We start from the raw sequence: 25,732 nt of genomic DNA on the forward strand, positions 1-25,732 counted from the left end.
GGGAGTAGTTAGAAATAAAGATAGACATAGAGAGATAGGGATAGGGAGGGATAAACAAAGAATTTGTCTGTGAGTATTATTAGTTATAAAATCATTTAAAATATATTTATTAGTTACAAATGACATTCTATATATTTACATGATATGAGCTAAAGAGTTATAAATAAATATTTAAAAGATAAAGGTAGATAATATCATTAGAGCATTGTTAGAATATGTTTATCTAAATATTTTAAAATCCGTATATGTATTGTCAATTTTTAATAGACATGATGAATTTCATTGAAGTTAAAGTTCTAATTAATAAGAAGAACAGGTTTTAAGGACCCGGAACCTTTAACAAAGGAGCATATAAAAGTTCATCAATAAGCATCCAGTCCTACTAGGAACAACTTACAAAATGACTGGCAAAAAGGCCAGTCAACCAAAAGGACAACAAAAGAAAGGAACGACAAAGCAGAAAAACCAAAGAAAGCACAACATAACTAAAAAGACTTAAGGAGATTCATCACCTTATTCACCAACTGGTCATAGTTTGTCGTAGTAGCTTTGAGTTCTTCTATGTTCTTTTTTGGCTTCTTCTCCTTCTTTTTACCTTTGGTCCTTGTTCTAGGTCCTTGCACTTCTCCCATGCCTTCAATGTCAGGTTCAATCTCCAAGGAGTCCTTCTCCTCCTCCAGTTTGCTGATGAGGATTTTTATATTACCAGCTAAGGCCTCCAGTATGTTTAAGCTTTGTTCTTTAATGATTTTAACGCATTCTTCAATTTTGTTGACTTTTTTATCAGTTTTTGCCATTCTTTGATCCATACCATTATCATTAGTTTTTCTCTCAGTCAGGTCCTTCTCCATTTGCTCGAACCTGGGGTTGAAGGAATCTCTAATCTCTTTGGCTCTCGAAGTAGTTTTAGTTAAATCCTCAGCATATTCTACCATAGATTTGCCTTTGCCAATACTGATAGTTTCCAGGATTTGGACTCTGTGGTTAAGCTTCTTATTATCCTCCACAATTTTCTTATAACTAGTAATTAGCCAATCAATGGTGTCCACAAAACCTTTCAAACCCTCAGGAGGAGGATTTGAGGAGGGTGATTTCTCACTAGAATTATCCTGTTCCTTATTGGAGATGTCACCAATAGTGATTTTATCAACTTTTCCATCGATCCTCTATTCAAAACCTTCCCCAGTGGTTTCCTCCTCCAAATTCTGGTCAACTTCTGGATTCTTTCTCTGCACTTGTTCCTCTAGCTCCATAACCTTGACTTCCTGTTTCTTCTGTTTGTTCCTTGTTTGAATTTTGGTTTTCCTATTCCGAGGAGACATTGAAGTTAAATTTAATAGACACATTGAAGTTAGTTGTTAAGGTGGCAGGACCCACAACTGCCAACCTTTCCATTTCCATAAGTCTTGGGAAAGAAAAAATAAGGCAATTCTAAATTATGAATATAGGCTTGAGACATGTAAGGAATAGGATAAGCAATTTAAAATATTAAATTTAATGAATGATTTATGGTTTGTAATATCTAAAATGCTATTTATATTTTTAAATATAGAGATATTATTTATTTTAAATAAATATATATTTAAAATATTGATATTAATAATTATGATTAAAAATATAATAATTATTTATTTGGGTGATGTAAATTTTGTTAATAGGTTTTATATTTAATGTTAGTATTCTTATATTTGTGTCTCTCTCATTATTGTTTAATGTAGTATTAAATAAGTTTAAAGTAATTTAATAATTATTTATATTATAAAAAAAGAGGTGGATTTTTATGATATTATTATTAAGTAATTTATATTAGTAAAAATGATGTAACATAACGATATAATAACATATAATAGTATAATAAAAAATATAGTATTAATAATATGATAACCATATAATACTAATAGAATTAATATAATACAAAATATAAAATATAATACAAATAATATAAAAATAAATAATATAAATATAAATATAAAATTTATATGAACTTTATACAATTGGAACTCCCATAAAAAACACTATCCTTAATAATATTATTATTAGAATTATAATCCCTTATGAATTCAACTATACCTTTAACTCTCATTCTCATAATAATAATAGGATATAATAGAATAAAATAATAATAATATAACATAACATAATAACAATGAAAATATATTCTAAAAAAAATAAAAACAATGAAAATATATTAATAATAAAAACATAATAAATTTTAATTATGGTACTTGAATTAGATATTATAGTACATAATTAGGTTCCGATTTGGGTTAGGGATATGGTTCAATTACAATTCGATTAAAGATTTGAGTATAATAAGGGATATAATTGTAGTTATGGCTAAGATAGGGTTTAATTAGAGTTATGATTATATTTAAATTAGGGTTAAATTAAATAGCTTTAAGTTAGGGTTAGGTTGAGGGATTAATTATACTTATCATAATAGAACTTCCATGATTGTTTATTTTGTTAAATAGTAGGAAAGCATCATGGATGGCGATGCGAGGGAGGAGGTTAGAGTTTCAGGGCTTTAGACATGGTTGTTTGGCACAGTTTCATGATAGATATTTGAACCAAAGCTTTCAAAATCCTATTCAATGGCCTTATGAGCATTCTTGGGAGGATCAACTAAAGGAAAGGCAATTGCCAATTTTGGGGAAACAACAATTTTTCTTGGACCATCCCCAAACATCCAAAATCTATTGAGCTTTGCTAAAATCTTTTCTTGTCCTGAAGGAGGTTTTAAGAAATTTCAAGATAAAATGGGGTGACCAAAAGAGAAGGTCATGCCAAAATCAGGGGAGAAGGTGTAGGTTGAAATGATCCCAAAAAAATGATTATAGTTCAAATAGAAAACGAAGCCTAGCAATATGTAGTCAAAATGCTTTGAGAAAGGGATTTCTTCATGAAATGGGCCAGAAAATGGATAAAGGGGGCTTCACTCAGTGAACCTGTGTTATATCACCTACGTTCATGACATACTAAAGAATCCTCCTATCAAAAAAATTGCCCTAAAATCCTTTTTTTCCACCCCCTTCCAATACACAACTTGAATTAAAAGCCCTCTTATTTGCACAAAATATTACATTTTTCATAGCCCGAATTAAAAATCCCCCTATTTTCACCAATGGGCAATATATTGCACCCTCATTTTTGGGATATTAAACGCCCCAATATGAATGCACGTGATATGATATTGCCTTTTTAGTGAAGCCCTCGTGGAATGGATTATGTTCACTAGGGTGTGCAATTAGTGTGGTGAACAATGGGGTAAGAATTTTATTCTAGAAACCCTTCCTAATGGTTTTTATTTGGTTAGTTGTGAAAGTTAGGGAGAAGTTGTGGATCCTAAACAATGACCCTTTTTTATGGGTGGGGTGAGCTTTTTTATTAGAGACTAGTACCCAAATTTTGACCCAACTAAAGCCACTGTTTATGAAATCCCTATTTGGGTTCATCTTTATAATTTATCACAAGAATATTAGGATATGGAAACATTGTAAATCATTGATAATATAATTAGTAAATTCTTAAAGGTAAATGAAGCTTTGGAAAACAAAGATTGTAGGATGTATGCTTGAATCTATATTCTTTGGAGACCTCATCCTCCCTCACCTAAGGATATAGAGATTGGGACAAAAAAGACCTTTGGTGGCAACATATAGAAGTAGAAGAGATTGTTGAGAATTGTAAAGCGTGTAAATATTTATGGCACCCAACAAAGGATTGTGTGGTTTTTAAGAAAGGAAAAGGTTGGGAGGATGACCTTCTTCTCAACAAGTTAGCCAGTGTTCATTAGGTAATGGTAGTTAGAGTGTTTGACATTTATCAACCATGAGATGAGGAAGGAGAGCCCCCTTTAAGCAAAGAGAATTGCCATCTAGTGTCTTTGGAGGAAGAGGTCCATGGTTTCCACCCTATTGAAAAATTGGAGAAAGAGTTAAAGGATATATTGAAAGAGAGCATAGGTTTTGGTATCCTAAATCATTCGAAAGGGGCTCATCAAGATGGCTTTTCAAACACCAATTAGTATAGTATGAAAAAAGTGAAGAAATATCAAGAGAAGGAAACCATGGGAATAGAGAATAGTTCGAGTATAGAGAATGGTACAACACGAATTTCAAAGGCTTAGGGGGTGGAAAACTTGGGGTTGGTAGAGGAGGAATATCTTAGTCAACATTCATCTTAGCGAGGGAAGGATTTTTTTGAAAGTTGAGACAGTGGATCCAACTTTGGAAAAGTTGGATGTCATAGAGTTCAAAAAATTCTCACTCATGGTGATGAAGGAGGGAGAAACTTTTGTTAGCTGAGGGGGAGATTGGACTTGATATTCTTATCACAGATATTCAAATTTCCCTAGAAAAAATTTCCCAATCTAGGGGATGCACAAAGTTATCATTCCTTAAGCGAAAGAGATAGAGGTATTTTAGATCTTTTTCTTTCAAAGGAAGAGGATGTTTTAGGGCTTAAGGATGAGGAAGGCATTTTGAAAAAAAGAATCATAAATTAGACTTACTCTAGAACCAACAAGGTAAATGTAGGCAAGAAAAAGGAAAGGAGCCCAAAGTGGTTAAGGTGAAGTTGGAAATTGTAGAGAGTGCCAAAGGATAGAGAAAACTAAGATTTGGGAAGGGATTATCTTCCTTCTTAGGTAGCTATGATAACCTTATATTCGAATGTTAGGGGCTACAATGTCTTTAACAAGAGGTGTCTAATCAAGTGTTATTTTGATCAAGCAAGACTAAATGTTGTTATGATTCTTAAATGTATCTTAACTCTTTAGAGGTGAATAAATTTGTTAAAAGTTTAAAATTTTGGTAGGGGTGCTTTAGTGAGACGGAATGGGCTTTGGGGGACCTTGGGTTTTTGTGGATCTAATCACTATTAGGGTCAAGATGGTTGAGCAATGTAAGAACTAATAGATGATCAAGATGGTTTCTAAGGACTTCATTGGGGGATTTATTTGCCTCAATGTGTATGGTCCAACTATTTTGATAAAAAAAAGAGAGTTGTGGCAAAATATAACGAATACTATTCAATATCATGGAAATTCAATTTTGATCTTTGGAAGGGATTTTAATGCAACTCTTGAGGTTGTAGATAAGAGAGAAGGCGAGGTATGTTTTGGGAAGATCCAAATAGATTTTCAGAATTTTGTTGTTAATAGTGGTTTTCTAGAGGTCAAATATAATTTTGTTACTAATAGTGGTTTACTAAAAGTCAAATATAACAAGGGTGATTTTACATGGACTAATAGGAGGAAAGGCTTCTTGAATATTGTTGAAAAGTTTGATTGTTTATTTCTTCCAAGGAAGTTGGATGATCTTCCTATGATTTTTGAGGTAATGATCCTTCCCTACTTGGGTGTAGATCATTATCCAATCTCCCTCTTCCTTTAGAGAAAATCCAATCTCATTAAGGTTCCCTTCTAAATTTGAGAATACGTGGCTTTGAGCTAATAGGTACAAAGACAAGATAAAATAGTAGTGGTTGAACACCCCTGTTCAAGAAGGTAATTAAGCTTTTATCTTTTTCAAAAGACTTCAATACATTACATCATTTTTGAAACAATGTATTCAATCTCATTTCAAAGATACCCTTGTTGAGAAACTTTGTCTTGATAAAAAAATTGAAAAATTGGAAAACAAATTTATACATAAAGGTATCAAAGAAGTGGATTTTGTTGAAGAAAAAATGTTAAATTCTCAATATTTAGAGGTTTTTGCTAGGGAGGAGATTTTTTGGAGATAGAAGTTGAGAGAGGGTTGGTTGAAAGAAGGTGACCAAAACACAAACTCTTTTCATAACTCAGTCAAAGCAAGAAGGTCATGTAATATTATTCACACCACTAAGAATATTGAAGGAGATTGGTTGGTTAATACTGAAGATGTCAATAATGAGGTGGTGAGTTTCTTTGAAAATATTTTATCTACAAATGGAATTATAGAGTTAAGGGATTTTGGGGATATTTTGGAAGTTATCCTTTATTTGGATCCTGAAGAAAAAAATTATATGCTTCAAGCCTCAATAGTTTGGACAAAGTCAAGTGGACCCTTTTTTCTATGGATGGGGTTAAAGCCCTTGGTCTAGATGGCCTTTTGTATTTGTTTTCCCTAAATTTTGGGATCTTTTGAAGGAGATTTTAGGGGGGGGGGGGGGCTTTGAAGAGACTAGAGCATTAGTTTTATGTTGAAGGATTTAGATAATACTATGATCACCATTATTTGAAAGAAGGAGAATGTATCATCATTTGATGATTTCATGTTGATCTCACCATGTATGTATGTATGTATGTATGTATGTATACATATATATGTATATATATATACATACAAACATATATATAGATACATACATATATACATATATACATATACATATACATGTACATGTACATGTACATATAGACATATACATATACATATACATATATACATATGAAAGATGTTTAAAAAGAAACCTTAATTACTTAAGATAATATTTAATTATTTTAATTTTTAAAATCTAATTTAAATTTAACAAAAAAAAAATGAAAAACAATTATATGTATTTTCGAAAGTTGTTTATAAAACAAACTTCACATAATATAAAAGAAAAAATGACCTTGTTGAATAGAGAAGATTAATATTTGCAACATACATATATCTAAGTGTATTCTTAATATTCTGACACTATGTTGCTTCAGATTCCAAACAGGGTATATGGATTCTGTTAATTTAAACATGGGCTATAAAATAAACCACAATAAAATTAATGGTTTGAAATTATGCAGATGAATACAACAAAACACTACTAATTCTACCTAATCATAACTCTAAATACATATTATAGCACTATTGGTAGGAACTTGATGAATTGAGTCTCTTGTTTCTATAATGTCATTCAAATGATGCTTCATACATTCCATCTCTTGAATTAAAATAGTTAGAAAAAATTCAAATTTTTTTATTTATGTAAAGTTGAAAATTCTTTTCTTTATGAAAATGTAAATTATCTTTTTTATGCTTTCTTTATGAAACAATGGATGCAATGCATCATGTTTTATATAGCGACATTATCATATCATTTGCAATTGCAGTTTAGGTACATTACATTTAGGTTCAATACATTATAAATACTGATGTAAGTTTAATAAAATCCCATTCAAAAATTAGTATCTCATGTAGTGTTGCAATCATTAATAATCACACCATTCAATTTAAAACATTTAAAAACAATATCATTACCTTGTTAGGTAATTGCATCTTTATTTGCATTTTAGGTGCATTATATCTTAGGTGCATGAAATAGGATCCCATTCAAACATTAATTTTCTACGCGAATGGTCATGTAAGTCATCAATCGACCACACTATTTTGGTTTTTTATGTTTTTAGTGGTTAAATAATGGTTTTCATTACATTACACAGAACATTAGTGCATTTTGCATTCATTTAGTTGCATACCATTTAGTTATCACATACATTATAGGTCCATTCATTCACTTATCATTTTAGGTGCATTTCAATGTTAGAAGCATTTATTATATCTCATTTTAATTTATCACATAATTACATATCACATATATACATATCATACTCATCTGCATTACACCATAACATAAGCATTATCATGAAAAAATTAAAAAATGGCATATCATATAGGCATACATCATACACATGCATCCTGCATCCACAAACATGTTAACGACATCATAAATAACACATGCATACATACATTTTATGATCATACATATTGCATCATAAATAGGTTAGATTATGTGCATCATCATATCATAAAATCATCATCTATCGCAAAGTTAATCAATAATCAAAGTCCATGAGAGTCCATAATAAAGTCCATATACATGTATACACTGCCAAAATCACATCTCATATATATATATATATATATATATATATATATATATATATATATATATATATATATTTGAGATATGAATGTGTCAAATCAGAGTACAATGATATAATTCCCAAAGGGTAAAAAATGTTGTGTCACATACATCTACATCAATAGCATGTGCTCTCTCAATCACTCGCCCCTATTTTTTACCCTGAGGGCCCACCTGGAGGTCGTGGTGCCCTCATCCCTATAGAATAGCTTGAACGACAGGTCTATGTCTTGTGAGACTGGGTGCTCTATGCGTACAAAGGTGCTTACTGGTCTCCTATCATGACCTGATAGTACAAATCCCTGGAGTACTAAGCCTCACAAGCTAATCTCTTTGCACATTGTTGTCTTGCAACGACATCAACAAACACTTGTATGAGACCTACTAGCTCCAACATTCATCGATCCACATCTCTTTCACCCCACAGCCTCACCACATCGGCCTCTTACCTACTCAACTAGGAGCGGAGTGTCTCTAGATCCCCATCCATCCTCTCTAACTTTGCCATTTTCTATGAGATGGCCTCTCCACTCCTCATCTTCTCTAGGAGTTTCTTGGTCTTTTCCTTGTTCCTCTACATGTTGTCCTTGTTCATCATGGTAGTCTGGAGATCCTCTCTCAGAGCATCAACCTCCCTCCTCAGTCGGTCCACCTCCACCTGCATGTTATCGGCTCAAGCCATCTTAATCCCCAGCTCCCCCTCAAATCTCTGAGACCTCTCCCTCATGACATCCCTCCCTCGCAGTTCCTCCTCCAACCTTATACTCTATCTAAGAGACCCAACATGCCTGCAATGACACCTATCCCTCTACCTGCTAGGATTGTATGCCCTCATCATCGTGTACCTTTGTCTCTCATATATCCATGGGCTTTGACCTATCCTCCCCTCCTTCCTCCTCTATCCTCATCCCACCAATCTGTGTTTCTGGTGGTTGAACCTATAGTGGTCCCCCCCACTCGAGGTACTTGTTTTCCCCTCCTTTGTAGAACATGTCTCTGTTCCCTACCTCTCTATACTCCCCCTCCTGCTACTGCTCTGTAAGCGGGCCCATTTTTCTTTTCACCTACTACCTCATCAACTAAGGGTCGTAGTTCATCCTCCTCCAAGACCCTGGGTATATTCAGCCACACTGGTCTTTGGGCCTCCCACCAATAAGTGTATTCACATGTGCATCCTGGATCCTCCTATCCTGAACTCCCATTGGCCTCGTCACTGCAATATGCTCCCAAGCCTATACGTGTAGCAGTGTGATCCCTGTGTCAAGGTTCCTATAACCTCAATATACACAAAGATGAATTTCATGGAATAGCTGACCAAGCACCACTGCTTCCCATGTATGGGTCACACATTCTTCCACCATATAGTACACGTAATGAGCCCAACCAATGGAAAATCCATGCTTGTTGAGGTTTGGCATAATCCATCCACTAAACAATCTACATATAGATAATACCAAACAAGGGATATGTTGTATCTGCATCACCCCCCAAGGTGCATCTATGTACCCTCCATTGATAACGCATCATACTCACACACCTGGCATAGGTAGTATTCCCCCCCATCTAGTCTATACTCGGGGACTATGCCTTTGATGGGGATATTCAAGATCATCCAGACATCTAATAATATGATCATTGCCACCCCAATCGACAGATGGAACATGCATGTTTGCTTGTCCCAACACTCTATGAGTGTTGTCATCATTGCAGTATGCGCTCTGATCCACAACCATCTCCCCACAAACCTCATGCCTACTGTGCTTAGAGTCTCCCTCACATTCGCCCTCAGTCATCTATATAGCCTCATCATCAAAGGCCCGTGCTCTCGTGATGTGAGTGGCCCCACCTTCTTCTGCAACCAAGTAATTCACCTCATTAGCCTATTTATTTTGTCCTGTTATAGTCTATTCTACCTTATTTATATCCTATCCCATCTATGGGGCATGTGTGCACCCCCTTCAACCCCTTTGAGTCTTTCCCCATCCCCCGTTTTCCTCTCCCTATCCTCCCCAATGGAAATGCCAATCCCCCCAATGAAGACATCAAACCCATGGCGCATATGTCGTGCCACATGCAGAGACATTGAAATATAGTCTCCACCCCCATTCACTCCCCTTGCCGCAGACCAGCATCTGCATGGACATTAATTCAGCCATGCAGGTGGTGTTCCCCTTCCAACCCCTCTTCAATGCCTACGTAGGCATTAACCACCTACAAAAATATCGATCCCTATGTGGATATGTTGAAATGACAATCAATGTCTCTGCCCTACCCACTTGCTAATCTCATTTAATACCCTAATACATGCCCTACCTACTAAATCAAAAAGTGGGGTTTGGGTACATACCCATGGGTCATACTCGGTCGATCGCTCATGTTGTCTAACCCTCTTTGTGCGGTGCTCATAGTGTGGGATGCAGTCCATCTTGCTCCTAAGCCTCTATGCTCTCCAAGTCTTGTAAATGTATATGTGACAATGACCCTTCCTTGGGCCTTGTGTGGCTTATATAGGGCCCCGCATGGGCCTGTTTTCTCATACTTCTTCCATCTTCCTCATTTTCTCTCATTTTTTCTTTTCATTTCTCACCTTCTCTTCTGCTTTTCTCATTTTCTTCATTTTTTGATAATTTCCCCAAAAATTCTCGAGGGGGCATATACCACCCACGTCTTCATGTTCGGGCACCCTTTTCTTTTCTTTTACCCATCGCCAATTTTGCCACTACGTAAAAGAGGGGCAAAATGTAGACATCTAAAATAAATTAAATATTTAATTAATATATCCTTCCTACTAGTTAATCAACTTAATTATGTTATCCTTTATTCTTCTCAATATTAATTAAATCTAATTTAATTAATTATGTCACTATAGTCCAATAATTGATTTATTAAATAAATCAATTATTCCCTATTCTTCTAAAGTCCTTAAAATTAATTAATTCTTCTAAATTCCCTTTAACTAAATTAATTAACTAATCATGTGACTCCTACAAACTACTTACCTCTAATCCTCACTTATCCTAATTAATTCTTTTAGAAGCTCACTTAACATTATTTCCTAGTTTTTAATTCCTCCACTCATTCTCTCTTCTCTTGTCAAGTCCTCCTACATCCCCACTTGTCTTCTAATCCCTTATTAATTTTCCTAATCATCCTCTCTAATCATTTTATAGTGGCTAATCCTCATGATTAGCCACAAAGTCAACCAATTTCCATAAATGGCTTGTCCCCTCTCAACCCCCAACCTTAAATGCACCAACTTTGGTCATTTCAAGGATTTGAAAATTTCTCATTCTCCCATGCACTCTCATCTTCCCAAGGAATTTTTAATTCCTTTTCTCATTTCTTTCCCCATACATCTCATTATTTGGGAATTTTAAATTCCCTTGTCCTCCCCCCAGGAATTTTTAATTCTTTTATGTCTTCCCCATGTACTTGAGGATCTCTTCCCCATGTACATTGTGGAGTGTGGACACAAGAAATGCCTTTATGGAAAATCTCTTGGTCTCCACACCATGTCCCTTCAATCCATGTCCCCGCGTTGTTTCAATCTCCACCTTTGATCTACTTTCAATCTCAACCATCTTCAAATTTATAAATTGGGGTCTCCTCCTCTTCATTTCTCATCTCATTTTCAAGTAAGCTTATGCTGCTCATCTAGCTTTTGAATTCCATCTTGTGCATCCATACTATAGGTAATTTTAGTTATTACCTGTCTACCCCAAATTTAATGACAATAATACCTCTAATTGAAATCTCAATCCATAGTTTGGACATTCATCTAGTAGAGTTTACTATTCTCATGGCTGGTGTTCATTTAGTTGTCAATCCAGGAACGTAAAACTTGAAATGGGTCCGTAAAATATATGCACTAAGCTCCTTGAATGATTATTCTCAATTACTATAACAAAGGTAGGAATAGAAATCATAAAGACTAAATGAAAGATTTTCAAAACTCTGCTGAAATGAATTAATGGAAATAACAGGAATAACACTGTTTTGCCTTGGCTACAGGAACAGTCAAAGGATCTATTTCCAGTGGCTGCACAAACAACCCAGTCATGAACTTCAACTACAACTAAGTAAAAACTAACTTAAATAATCATAAACATGGGATCACTCACCAAGTGGGCCCCCTTGGATGAGTGATATCAAACTCTAAGCAAAAAACTCTTAATAGATCAAAATAACATATTTTTATTCATTTCTTCCTAAAAGACAATTACATATTTAAAAAGAGAAAAATATAGAATACGTGACAAAACTCTGCTCAATCCCTTTCCATTCCATCTAACTCTAAAAAAACAAGGGAGAGCTTCTTATAAAGAAAAGACAAACTACAATGGATAACTCCAATTACGCCCAAAAGAAAAGGCGGATCACTGCTAGATGAAGGGGATAATAGAGAGCTTGGTTGTAGGAACTGTGGATCTATAACTGAACCACAGTGTTTGCACGCCAAAGAGATATTTTGCAGATTAAACATGCACCAGAGTTAAACTCCCATGGTGAAGTACAACTACTCCGATTATACCATAGATTTCACTCGCTTGAATCTCCTTCAATGTGACCTCTAGCTATCTGACATGATTCTCTAGTCCTTAGGCGCGAAAGAGAATTCTCCACCACAGCATCAATTATTATCAGCACTAAAATAGAAACAATATACAAGGACACACATATGTATCTTACTTAACTAATACATTCATTAACTCACATATGAAATCATCCTAAATAATTCGTATATCACAGGGACAAACCATTTGGCTGCAAGAAGAAATTGGCAAGGTTCAAACATGATTTCTTAAGTTCAGTTTTAAAACATGGATTACATATAGTCAATTCACAATATTTTACTATCACAATGCAACCCAAAAGATACCAAAAACCTAAGAGTCCTGATAAAAAACATGTCAATACACCGATTTATCATGCCCCCCAACTTTAAGGGTTTGCTGCTCCTGCAGCAAAAGGAAAATTTCTGATTTTTGCTGAAACTCTAAAATCACCTACAGTGTCTTGTCCGGTTCCCTTGGAAGGCAAATTCTAGTAAAATCCCTTCAGTTTCTCGAACCTAGACCATCTAGCTATTTCTTCAACATCTACATCATAATTCTATTATGTTGGTTGGCATGCCAAAAGTGGCCACATTAGGATAGGAGGCTGAAAGATTAATGGTAACCAATTATTGGATTCCTCCCTTCCTAGTTGTATGTACTTGGAGGCTCTCTGTATAGCTGCATGAAAATTTTGTAATGAATAGGGTTCTCCCAGTTTTAAATAATCTAGTAGATGATTCCAATGTTGAGTTAGTCACTCTAGTGCTATTGTCCTATAGGTTTGAACTAATTGCTCATACGCTTGATAGAATTCCTCTCTCATTGGGAGTACTATCTTACTAACATCATCTCTTATTAGCAACTTTTGCCAGTCATAATATAGAACCCTGGGTGCTTCTGATTCCCCCCTCAATGGCAATGGACAGTCAAGTTCCAATTTTTCAAACTCCTTGGCTTGTGTTCCTATAATCATTTCATTTTGTATACAAGATATTAGAGCTCTAAGATGGATATCCCCAATGTAGAACAAAGGATTCCATTCTTGGGGCACAACATAATTATGTAAATATAATTCACATAACAGGTTCTTTACAGAATGTGGGGAGGTTTGATAAGCATGATAGAATTCCTCAGGTGTTTCCAAGGATGGATTAAGGTCCCTTACTATACAGTTTAATCTAAAATTCAGATACCGTTCTTTCAAGTGCACTGCATAAATTCTTGGGGGAGCTCTACACTGCATTATCTCAAGAACCATACCATAGATCTCTTCTACCTTAGTCTCCAATTCTTTAATTCTATTATCTTTCTTCTCAATCTCTTTTTGTTGCTTATTAATTATTCCTTGCAACCTATCCTTTTCTATTTCCCATTGCCTAAAGAATGTTAAAGCAATTTGATAAGCTAGTTAGGGATGAAGGAGTTTTTATGGGTCCTACCTTAGACCGTGGAATTTCTTCAATAAATTCCTCATTCTGGATTGGCATATTTCCCACGTTTTCTTCAAGTTGTTGTGTAACATCATCAATTATCTCCTCACATTGCAATGCCACTGAAGCTAGATTTCCAAGCTTATCAATTACAATTTCTTCTTGAATTGCTTCTTGGATTTCTTCTCCTGTAGGATTTTCCTGAATTTCCTCTTCTGTAGGGTTTTCTTGCATTTCCTTCTCTGCAACATCTTCTTCTTCTGAAGTTTCTACTACAATCACCTCTACAGGCTTACTCACTGGTTGAGTTTTCTGTGTCCTTCTTGTTCTCCTAACATATACTTTTGAAACAGACGTAGGAGTTTTTGTTTTTGCCCGATGCCTCTTAGCTACAGGAGGAATATGTACTTCCTGTGGCCAGATAACAAATTCTTCACCTGACTCCTCCTTTTCTAATTCTTTTCCTTCCCTCTGCAAAACAGGTGAACCTCCTTGAAGAGAGGTAGAGGGTTGGCCTTCAGTTGGCTCTGCTTCAATATTTTCTTCTAAAATCATTGCAGCTCCTTCAGCAACCAGCAAACCCTCATCTTCACTAGAAAGACCTTCTGCAACTATCCCTTCTTGAACCGGTGGATTATTTTCAATAGGGGCTTCATCTACCCTAAATTGCAAAATATCTTCAAACACACCCCATTCCATATGTGAAACATCTCTCAGGGACTGTTGTACCAACAACTTCACCAGTCCATGATGGCTAACTGAGTAGCTTGAAGTGAGGCAAGTGGAGATTTGAATACCATCCTTCACAGGTAATATATTTCATGATATACAGAGCTACCTGAGGCCAATGTTCTGGCAAAGAAACCCTTCTAGTCCCTTGCCTATCGACCATTAAGGGTCTGTCTGTAGAAATTGTGAACTCTGCCCTGGCACTCCTTGAATCCTTTGATTCTGGAAAGAGTTCTCCTTCCTGTAACAACCCTATGACCTCTACAATTTGCTCCTATGTAGCAATTACCCTCAACCCCTTAACTGTAGCTTCTCCTTCGTCAAAAGAATGCATAAATTCTGCAGCTATTTCGTCATTGAAATCCCTAATCTTCAAGATATAATCCAGCCAGCCGTGGTTTTGGAAATAATACACATAGACAACATCCTATAGCAACCCTTCATGTATAGTCAGTTCATGGTGAATCATATCACCTCCCATCTTTTACTCTAATGCTTCTGCAGCTTCACCAAAATGTTTGACAGATTCACAAAAGCTAAAATCTACATATCTTAAATTTGGTGGCAGAACTTATTATTCACTCACGTGAAATAATAATCATCATAAGTAATGTCAGTTAGGAAATCAGTTCGGGATAATAAATCTTACTGGGAAAAAGGACCATAAAGTACCACCCCAGCTTAACCTAGCACATGTCCACACAGGCTGACGAGATGTCGGGTTTGAAGCAGATTAAAATAGGATTAAAATCATAATGAACTAATAAATGCAAAATTAAAATAAAGTACAATATACACGTACCTACAATTGGGCGAAAATGATGGCGAAATGAAATGAAGTGACAGATAAGAAAGTGGGATGGAATGTAGTGGATGGAACTTTATGTACGGAGAACAATATGTCACATGGAAATATTTGATTATGATACGGTAAATAAGTTCACTACAAAAGCTGCAGGAACATCACCTTTATTAACATGCCCACGTGCAAGAGGAATCTCATGAATTGTTACCGAATCATTAGCAGTTGCTACAGGAACATCACCGATTGCTATAGGAACTTCACCAATTGCTGCAAGAACATCACCAGTTGTTGCAGGAACCTGTATTTCTTTTTGTGGAGTAAACTGCTACAGAAACTCTTCTCTAATAGCTGGCTTGTGATAAAGTCATAGTCAGTGTCCATTCACTAAAAGTTTAAATCGAACAGGATCTATTGTGGACAACTGAACTGCTCCATTGTGAAAAACTTCTTCTATCTCATAAGGACCCAACCACCTTGTTTGGAGTTTTCACTTAGCATCCTTATATCTGGAATCATACAAGAGTGCCTAGTCACCAACTTTGAATTTATTTTCTCTAATATATTTATCATGCCGTCTGGCTCTTTGGTTTTGAATCAACTCTATCTATTGAACAACTATTTTTCTCCATTCATCTAAAACATTTAACTGCTGAATGCATTCCTTTTGTGCTTCAGACAATGTCATATTCAGTTGTAAGGTTGTTCTCGAGGTTTTTTGCTCAAATTCAATAGGCATCATTGCTATTTTGCCATAGACCATCTCAAAAGGTGTGAATCCAATTGGTGTTTTCCATGTTGTTCTATATGCCCAAATTGCCTTTGAGAGCCGATTAGACCAATCTTTCTTGTGGATAGACATTATTTTTATAAGAATAGACTCAAGTTCTCTATTGGTAACCTCTACTTGTCCATTAGACTATGGATGGTATGGAGTAGATTTCCTATGTCTTATATTATATTCATTGACCAAAGCTTTTATCAATGTTAATGTAAATTGAGGTCCCTGGTCTGAGACAATTTCCCTGGGTACTCCATACATTGTAAATATTTCCTCATATAAAAACTCAACTACCTTATTATCTCTTGCATGTTGCATAGCTCTAGCTTCTACCCATTTTGTCACATAGTTTGTACATACCAAGATATAAGATTTGCCATTAGAAGGTGGATAAATGGAGCCAACAAAATCTAATCCCCATTTATCAAATGGTGTAATAGATATTTGAAGATATGGTGCCATTTCATTAGATTTTGTAGGTCTTCCCATTCACTGACACCTATCACACTTCCTTGTGTACTGAGTTGCATCCTTGTTTAGTGTAAGCCAATAATAACTAGTATTGAGTATTTTCAATGCTATCCTTTTGGCAGCAAAATGACCTCCACATGGTTCATCATGACATGCATGCAAGATGTCATATGTTTCATCTTCTCTAACACATCTTTGCATAACTTGATCAGGTCCAATATAAAATAGACAATCAACAATCCGTGAAAAGTTAAAACTTTTTTCAACTAGCAACCTTCTTTCCTTAGGAGAAAAAGAAATTGGCATCTTAGCTGCAGCTAAATAGTTGGTAATATCAGCATACCAAGGAGTATGAGCCTGTATGAGAAACAAATGCTCATCTGGAAAAGTGTCATCTATCATTGTAGAGTCTGCTTGCAATTGAAGACGTGAAAGATAATCAACAACAACATTAGACTTCCCTGGCTTATCAACAATTGTGATATCAAATTCCTACATCAACAATAACCAGCGAGCCAGTCTACCAATGATGGATGGCTTATTCATAAGATATCTAATTGCATTATGATCTGTATGCATAAATATTGGATACCCTATAATATAGTGTCTAAACTTGTTAAGGGCATATATGATAGCTAGCATTTCTTTTTTAGTAACTATATAATTCAATTCAGGTCCTTGCAAATTCTTGCTGATATAATATATTGCATTTTCCAACTTGTGAACTTTTTGTCCTAACACTGCTCCTATAGCATAATCAAATGCATCAGTATGGATTTTAAATGGTAGAGACCAATTAGGTCCTTTAAGAATTGGTGCTTGAGTCAAAGCATACTTAAGCTTTAAAAAAGCTTCATTGCATGCTGAGGTCCATTTAAATTCTACATCTTTAGTAAGTAGTGTATATAAGGGACTTGCAATTTTACTGAAATCTTTAATGAACCTTCTGTAGTATCCAGCATGGCTAAGAAAACTTCTCACATCTTTCTGCTTCACAGGGTCATTAATTTGCTGAATAACCTCAATCTTTGCTTGATCCACTTGTATGCCTTGTACAAATATATGATGACCAAGGACTATTCATTCTTCCATCATAATAAAACACTTTTCACTGTTTAGAGACAAGTTGTAGTCTTCACACCGCTGCAAAACTTTCTTCAAATTATCCAATGCTTGATCAAATTCAGAACCATAGGTTGTAAAGTCATCCATGTAAATTTCCATTATGTCTTGAGAAATATCAGAAAAAATACTAATGACCACCCTTTGAAAAGTGGCTAGAGCATTACACAACCCAAAAGGAAGAATAGAATATGCATAAGTGCCCCATGGACAAGTAAATGTTGTTTTCTCCTGATCCTTAGGAGCTATTTGTATTTGATTATAGCCACTGAATCCATCCAAAAATGAAAAATATTTCTTACTAGCAAGAGAATCCAATACCTGATCTACAAATGGTAGTGGAAAATGATCCTTCCTTGTGGCTAGGTTCAAGGCTCTATAATCAACACATACTCTCCATTTGCCTCCCTTTTTAGGAACTATCACCAAGGGTGATACCCATTGACTGTCAGAAATAGGATAGATAAATCTAGCTTTCAACAATTTTTGCAATTCCTCTAACTATTTCTTTCAGGGCAGGATTGACTCTTCTTTGAGGTTGTCTGAGGGGACAACACTCATCCTTTATATAAATGTGATGTGTACAAACTACTGGATCAATTCCATTCATATCCTTGTAATCCCATGCAAAGGCATTTCTATGGAGTTTTAGCAAGTCTACCAAGCTATTCTTCTGAGTATCTGCTATATTCTTGTTGATGTTCAAATATTTATTCAATGCAACCTCTATCTTGATAGTAAGATCAATCTGATCTATATCAGAAACATGAGAATATGACAACTCATGTGGCAACAAGGTATGCAAAATATCAGTGGCTGCAGGAAAATCCAATCCTACAATATTCGGAACCAATTCCTAAAATTCTCTGTCTTCTATTAATTCATTTGTCAGAACCTTATAAAGGATTGATTCTTCATCATATAATTGCATGAGTGGTACTCAATTAATCATCATAAGATGATTAATAGAGTCTATGTCTTCAGATTCCTCTCCCAAAATAGGCCAAACAACTCATTGTTGCTCAAGCTGAGGTTGTGCAGGGGAATATAAAGCCAATGTTTTTGTGGAACTGCCATCTGAAATAGTCATGTCTCCCGATCTACACCCAATATATGCATCTGTTGTGGCAAGCCATGGTCTTCCCAAAATGACTGGATATCCCCCTAATGTTGCTTTTGGGGATAAAATCATAAAGTCTGCAGGGTATTCCCAGGAATCTAGTATGACCACTATATCTTATATCATACCATCAAGTCTTACTACAAAGCCATCAACAAGTTGAAGAACTGTGGGTGTAGCCCTTAAACTATTTATCTCTAGATGTTTCATTAATTCCTTTGTCATTACATTAACGGTTTCCCCTAGATCAATTAAAAAATTCTTTATTTAACTGCCATTAATGACTATACTCACAATAGGACTGCTTGGATCAGAATACTTTGGAATAGCAGCTTTTCCCAACATAATATCAGCTAATTGACCCATAACATGAACTGTTTGTGGATCATTTTTCTTTCTGCCAGGTTTCTTTAGGCATGCCTCTCTCAATGCCTTACCATATATTGGAACATCCTTTATTGCTTGTAGCAATGGAATTTTAACACAAATGTGCTTCAGTTGGTCAAGAATATCAAAGCTTTGCTGTTGTTCAGTTGAAACTTCTTTGTTGTTCAATCTTTGGGGAAATGGTGGTAATATTTGATTCTGAGGTATTACATCATTAGGATCAGAAATTGGCTGCTCTTCTGGTTCCTCAATAATAACTGGCTGAGAGGGATTAGGTAGAGTTGTTCCAGATTGGAGGTGAATATCATCTAGTGATAAAGAATAGGCTGGGTATTGGTTAGCATCAGCTGAATAACCTTCTTGTTGTTGCTGAGATTTAATATTTGGATTAGGCAATGGTTGAGTAGGTAGCTATGTTGGCTTGGGAGGTGGTGCTATGGCTATAGGAGGTGGCATTAAAGCATGAGGTTGTGGCTTCTAAGAAGGAGGCTGATATCCAAAAGATTGGGATGACCATGATGGGTTTCCCCTCCATTGAGAGGTAGGTTTCCAATTCCCTTGAAACTGGTTCCCTGCACCCTGAGGTGGATACCAGTTTCCCTATGGCTGCTACCACTAGGGTATCTAATTAGGAAATTGGTTTCCTTGGCCTTGTGATCCATACCAATGTGGATAATTACCAAAAATTTGAGAATACTGTGGTTGCCATTGGTTATTTGGTGCATAAGAGCTACCACTATAACTAGAAAAGGAAAGTGGATGAGGTGGCATACCTTGTCTCAGAAAATTTGGTCTTCTTTGAGAAACATAGAAGACTTGTTCATCCTTCCCTTGAATTGGTTTGAAATCAGGTACTTCAACATTTGCAACAATCTTACATCTACAATCTTTGTTTTGCTGCTTACAATGAGGACAAAATTCTGCAAGAAATGCATCAGCTTCCTCATGCTTCTTCTTAGCTGCCAATGTATCCAACTGAGTAGCCATATTATTTATAATGTCCTCCTTGAAATATTTTAACAAATGACTATGTTCCAGCCTAGAAACTCCATTTCCAGATGATGATGATGGTGCTCCTAGCTTAAATCTCCTATTCTTCTTAGAAGTGGATCTGGAATACTTCTTGCAAATTTGTTCTATTTCAGCCCAAGTAGATTGTGTAATGTCACCCCCCCCATGAGATCTAAGGAATCAGTGCATTCATCACTGATACCCCTCAAGAATATCAATTTGAGGGAATCTTTGTTCAAAGTACTATGCTTGGACTTCTTGACACTAAACAAAAACCTTTCGAGATAATCCTCAAGGCTCTCATCTTCAGTTTGTGTCATCCTAAAAATATCATCCCCATGCCGATCAGTGCCTCTACAATAATCTTTATATTTCGCAAGAAACAACCATTTCATCTCATCCCATGTATTGATTGTGCTACTACCCAGGCTCATGAACCATCTCAAGGATGACTCCTTCAAAGTGGCTGGAAAATTTTTGAGTCTATGGGCATCTGTAGTATAGTCAAAACTCCTATAGAGAACATCAAACTCAAACAGAAATGTATCTGGATCCTCTGTGTCCAACCCATAGAACTTAGGAAGTGAAGATGCTGGAATGTTCTTGAGGTTAGCATTATCATGTTGGTCAGAGATGGGAAACTCAAATGTTGGACCAGGTGGTGGTGGTGGATTATTTCCACCAGGAGGTGGGTTACCTTGCATTGGACTTATGGGGGTTATTACAATAGGCAACTCTTCTTCTTGTGGACCAAAAAGGAGTTGAAGACTATCTTCTGGAAATTCAGACTCAGGGTGATTCAAATTTTGTGGGACTTGATACAGCTTAGAAAAAGGGTTTATATTTGAAGAACTATCTTCTGGTTGGGTAGTATGAGTGGGTAAAAATCTATCTCTGGCATCTCTTCTTCGATTATGCATGCAAATTCATGAAATTCAAACAATTAACTAGAAACTAAAATAATCATAAAAGTCTCTTAGCTTGACACCATCCCAGCAACGGCACCAAAAATGTCTACCCGAACTTTAATGACAACAATACCTCTAATTGAAATCTCAATCCAAAGTTTGGACATTCATATGGTAGAGTTTACTATTCTCATGGCTGGTATTCATTTAGTTGTCAATCCAGGAACGTAAAACTTGAAATAGGTCTGCAAAATATATGCACTAAGCTCCTTGAATGATTATTCTCAATTACTATAACAAAGGTAGGAATAGAAATCATAAACACTAAATGAAAGCTTTTCAAAACTCTGCTAAAATGAATTAATGGAAATAATAGGAATAACACCGTTCTGCCTTGGCAGCAGGAACAGTCAAAGGATCTATTTCCAGTGGCTCTAGGAACAACCCAGTCATGAACTTCTACTACAACTAAGTAATTTAAACTAACTTCAATAATCATAAACATGAGATCACTCACCAAGTGGGCCCCCTTGGATGAGTGATATCAAACTCTTAGTAAAGAACTCTTAATAGATCAGAATAACATATTTTTATTCATTTCTTCTTGAAAGATGATTACATATTCAAAAAGAGAAAAATCCAGAATACGTGACAAAACTTTGCTCAATCCCTTTCCATTCCGTCTAACTCTCAGAAAAGAAGAGAGAGCTTCTTATAAAGAAAAGACAAACTACAATGGATAACTCCAATTACGCCTAGAAGAAAAGGTGGATCACTGTCAGATGAAGGGGATAACAGAGAGCTTGGCTGTAGGAATTGTGGACCTGTAACCAAACCACAGTCTTTGCACGCCAAAGAGATATTTTGCAGATTAAACATGCATCAGAGTTAAACTCCCATGGTGAAGTACAACTACTCCAATTATACCATAGATCGTGCTTGCTTGAATCTCCTTCAATTTGACCTCCAGCTATCTGACGTGATTCTGTAGTCCTTAGGCGCGAAAGAGAATTCTCCACTGCAACATCAATTATTATCTGCACTAAACCAGAAACAATATACAAGGAAACGCATATGTATCTTACTTAACTAATACATTCATTAACTCACATATGAAATCATCCTAAATAATCCGCATATCACAAGGACAAACCATTTGGCTGCAAGAAGAAATTGGCATGGCTACAGGAAGAAATTGGCAAGGTTCAAACATGATTTCTAAAATTTAGTTTTAAAACATGGATAACATATAGTCAATTCACAATATTTTACTATCACAATGCATTCCAAAAGATACCAAAAACCTAAGAGTTCTGATAAAAAACATGTCAATACACTGACTTATCATTACCCACATCCTTCATCCATCTTTGCAATCACCCACTTATCATATCAATCCATGCAATTTATTGTGCATTGGAGAGAAACCACATTCAATCAAATGAGCATATCCAATCAAGTGGAGCACTTGGGTGTATTTCCACTTCATCATTTGCTCAATCCGAAGGAGAAGGTAATGGCAAGGTATAATGGTTTTGATTATATGTTTTGAGTAGTCCATTTGATTTACTAACCATTGTATACATTTATTTGGCTTTTCACCCTCTTAAGGATTGTGTGCATAGTTCTTTTGTTCATAATGAGTCCGATGTACCAAGGGTTTTAGTTCATGGAGAAAATTGTGAGGTGGACCTTATTGTGGGACTTATTATTGAAATAACATGAGATGATGGATTGTGTAGCATTAGTATGTGTAGTTTTTCCTAGTTCATAAGTGCTTGTGAGTGCTTGGGATAAGTTGGAGGAATGGGACCATCCATGGAGTGTCAATGTTAGTGGACTCCTCATCTACATCAGAGGGTCTCCTAAACTCTGTTTGAGTTGTTGGAGATACGCTTGATACTTTTCCATTGATCTCCTTATCATCTATCCCTAATAGATATTGAATAGAGACCCTATTGTGACCTCATGATTGAGTATCATTCTTATCATGGATAGTGCATTTCTTACTCATATGCTATGTTGTAGTGTATATTCTCTATGTATGGTGTGAATGATTAGCCTATTGTCTATTGTTGACTTGCTTAAGTGTTTGGTCCTTGTGACTATCTCCATGAGCATAACGGGTGGACCTAAGGTTACCTCATGGTCGGGTGGCATTTCACATCACCATTGGGGACTAATGGACATGTTCGTGAGAACCTTGAAGAGCTTCTTCACCTTTCCAATTACTTGTTCTTCCTCTTTCTGTATTTTTGGTTGTATAAGTAAATATAATTTGATTTAATCATTGTAATAATTGGAAAACCATATATTAAAAACACTTTATATGGAGAACGATTTAATGTAAATATATTGATATGATTACAGTAGGCTTTAGTGGAACGATGTTGAAACTAACTACCACACACGATTATGTATGCTTCTCACTTGTCTCTATATTAATATGTTATCATAGGAACACTTCAATTGGTGCATTAAAATGAACATAGACTATCTACTGTAGACTTCGAGATTGATTTAGTCATCTCCTAGTGTCATCTTGTGTTGACATCTATTTGGGTTACATTGTAGGTAATGACATCTTGGAACCCTTAGAGGTATCTTTTCTTAAATTAGAGTGATTTAGATAGCATAGATGGGGTTAGTAAATATTTAGTCTTCCGCATTATGTAGTTGTTGATGAATTTTCATCTTATCTTGAGATGTGAGCTTAGTTTGTGTGTATGTACTCACTTAATTACTTTAAAAAAAAGATGTGTTTCTAGTGTGTTTTATCTTGTCCTTTAGGGTTCCTTGGCGAGGCATTACATGGGGAGTATTTTTTGAAGATAATTTTTTTGAGAATAGGACAATGGAGAAATTAATAGGAATTGGTCTTTTCCATTGATGTCAAAGAGAGAGAAATCAACAAAATGGAATATTTTTGGACATATGTTATCATTGATGTCAAAATGATGATTGTCTTTGAGATATATTGTTGGAAAATTGTTATGATTTGAGTATTAAACTGTTGGCCCAGTTTGTCATTGCTTCAAAAGACCGATCTATCAACACTCGATACAAACTATAGAGATATGGATTGCACAGGAGGTAGTTAGTGCCTTGTCATGAATCTTGAGGGGAGTGTTGACCATTTTTCAAAATTTCCCCCCTCAACATTACTCGAGGGGATTTGAACTCATGACCCAACACTCTGATACCATTTGTTGGCCCATTTTTCTGTTGTGTCAAAATATTGATCTCTCAATGCCCCATACAAACTATAGAGATATGGATCACATGAGAGGTCACTAGTCCCTTGTCACGAATCTTGAGGAGAGTGCTAACCATTTTTTCAACATTAAACATGCATGTTTCTTACTTTAGTGGCATCTAGAAGGTCGAAAAAAATATCTTACTGTCATGTCATGTTAGAGCATTTTGAGTTGCAATAGTACATTTAATTGATTCTAGGATCAGTTGAGATATGTATATAATATCATCTATGTGCATCTACTCATGTTGAAGAAAGTGTTCGAGAAGTTTAATTTGGAGTGATTGAAGTATGTTACCTAGATAGTGAGCCTAGTTTGGTAACTTGTATTTCATATTTTCTCATGCTTACGAGTTATCTCACATGGTTTAAATGGAGAGTATGTCTTTGCATGTTTTATCATTGCGTAGATTTTCTATTGTTGTCATGAAATGAAACATAATTCTTATTTTATCATTTTTTTGTTGTGTTACTAGTTGACCTAGTTCATGTTTCGGAACGATTTTAAAGCAATTTGATTCTTGTGTTGTTGAAGATTAAGGTTGGATTTTTTTGAGACTAGAGAGATCCTGAATAGTATTTGCAAGTTGTCTTCCCTTGTGTGGAATTGTGTATGAGCTTTTGGGGGCAAACTTATTACACATTAGATGAAGCCAACTTACAATGATATATTGCATGGGTGTTTGCCAAAGATTGTACATAAACAACCTTTGGGACAAGAATAAGCCACCTTGTGAAGTGTGTAGCACGTTTCTTTGCTTTGAGCAACATGTGAGATAATTGGAACTAGCCTACTACATGTTTGGTAAAGAAATTTTTGTGCATATGACCTAAAAAATATTTAGTATGTATTAGGTCGACTTACAAATGTAATTATAGATGTAACACATATAAATTGATTTCTAGTGTATAGTTGTAAGTGCAATTCTAAGGTGACAAGTTCATATAATGTGAATTCGAGAATGATGTGTGTATCATCTTGATGTATGTGTGAAGTTCAAATGCAAGTTGAGTATTGATGTTGAAGGTCCTAAATTCATTTCATTCATATTGTTGAGATTGAAGTCCTAGTTTTTGAACTCTTCATCATATTTAGGCATATGAGATTGGTGTCTCTAGTGGGTTCATTCTCACAAGTACATTAGGGTATTGGATTCTCCCATAGGTTGGTGCCTATTCAATCATTGCAAGTGATTAATTATTTTGTATGGCTAGATTTGGGTAGTAGATCCAAACCACTATTCTCACAATAGTTTTTCCAATCTTGGGTTT

The sequence above is a fragment of the Cryptomeria japonica genome, chromosome 2, assembly GCF_030272615.1.
Source record: "Cryptomeria japonica chromosome 2, Sugi_1.0, whole genome shotgun sequence".
Classification (NCBI taxonomy): Eukaryota; Viridiplantae; Streptophyta; class Pinopsida; order Cupressales; family Cupressaceae; genus Cryptomeria; species Cryptomeria japonica.